Here is a 1,798-nt window from a genome sequence, read left to right on the forward strand (position 1 = left end):
GCTATTTTTAAAAAGCATTTGTTAACATTTAATAAACCTCCCTCCATGTGACTTTAAGTAACCAAGACTAGCCCCATACTCATAAATGCTCTTAATCTTCTCAGCTCTTCTGCTGAAGGATTTGGCTTTCATGATGATAGGCTGCTTTGGGAACTTTTCCTTCCCCAGACAGAACATTTTAGTAGGCCCAGAAAAATAGAGAAATGGCTTATAATACACCATAGCAGGTACCAACTCCCTGATGAGTATGAGGAAAGATGCCTTCCAACCCACACCTTCTGGGATCTAGGTAGGCCATGTTTTAGATACGCATACTAACAAAGCCACTGATTGCTCCTGCCAGTGAATCAAGACCAGGAGATTTATCGAGAACTCTAGCACACCAGGACAAGAGCTGTGTCAGGATGTTACTCTAGTGTCAGCTCAAAATTAGCTTTTGAGTGTTTGTTCTGGCATATAATAGCACAAATTTAATTCATAACATTCTTTATTTTCCTTTCTCCATATTCAGTTTCCAGATTCAGATTCTTAACCATCTCATTGTTATTTTTGCAGGAGACAGTAGTTTTCTCTCTTGCTTGGTACGGTCATTAAACATTCTTCATCTTTCGTCAGTAATATTCTTAAAGCACATTCCCAGCTAAGAGCCTTCTATTTTTACCTATCCCCAATATGGCAAATTCAAGACTTGTTAAGCTTAAATATATGGCCTTAGCATGCCCTGCATGTTTAGACTCATCTACTCTTTTTCCATTTTGTGATCTGTTCCCGAGCTCACATGGCTTGTGGTAACTTGTAGTTTATTGTAGGTTACCAGCATGCCTGCCCCAGTTACTTGCTGACTGTGGCTAGATGGTGCCTTTAGTTTTTTGACATGTGGTCCTCTCCAAAGGGAAGTTCACAACATGGCACCTTGATTATTTTGATTATTTAAAGCCAGGTTCTGTTCTCCTTTATTGATATATTTGTCTGCTCTAGTCTTAGCACCAAGTTATTATTAAACTTGGCTTAAAGTTAATTATTTATATTTAATTAATAATATCACTATATTGATGTTTTATATTTAATGCAGTAAAAAATAATGGTTATATTTAAAATATGTGACAAATCAACTGCAAATTCTATCTAAGGAAAAAATTGAAATACATGTGAGTATGCACACATAAATATATATGTCAGAATAAATTACCACATACTTATAAATATTTAAGCTTTTTATTAAACAATATGATTTTAAAATATATAATCTTTGCCAACAACTGATATCACAAATAAATTAATAGCTTCTATGAAAGACCTTAGCATATATAAGGAAAAGAATAAAAAACAGAAACTAGAAAAAATATAAAGAGGAAACTAACTCAGTTTATCTTGAGATTGTCCTAATATAATCAAAATGTAATTTTTAATGACAGGAATTTTTAAAATGAAATTTTAATAATTATTATTTGGGTGCACAAGTATAAAAATATTAATGTATGCCTCTTATTAGTTATATGAGCAATGTGCTAGTATCATTTCCATTTTAATGTTATAAGGGATTAATTGTTCTCCCAATGCCACACTTCTAGTAAGAGTTAAACCAGGATTAGATACAGGTACCTAAAATATTAATATTTTCTTTATATTTCCCAAACTTTTTGTAATGAACTAATTTGTGAAGTATGTATACATTATATATGTTTTATATTTATATATGATATATAATACAGTATATATAATATGTATGTATACCACATATCTACATAAAACAATCAAGTCTAAATCTAATTTTTGATAGGTAGAGAAATATTTTTTC

At 31.5% G+C, this 1,798-nt stretch overlaps 1 non-coding gene across 1 annotated transcript; it reads right to left on the bottom strand.

The window, feature by feature from the left end:
• Positions 1-294: 294 nt before the first annotated feature.
• LOC116479787 (small nucleolar RNA SNORA3/SNORA45 family) lies at positions 295-423 on the bottom strand. The gene has a single exon (XR_004251093.1). It is a non-coding gene; the product is annotated as a small nucleolar RNA SNORA3/SNORA45 family (small nucleolar RNA).
• Between the last annotated feature and the right edge of the window lie 1,375 nt (positions 424-1,798).

This window comes from Hylobates moloch, unplaced genomic scaffold (genome assembly GCF_009828535.3).
Source record: "Hylobates moloch isolate HMO894 unplaced genomic scaffold, HMol_V3 SCAFFOLD_12, whole genome shotgun sequence".
In the NCBI taxonomy this organism is placed as follows: domain Eukaryota; kingdom Metazoa; phylum Chordata; class Mammalia; order Primates; family Hylobatidae; genus Hylobates; species Hylobates moloch.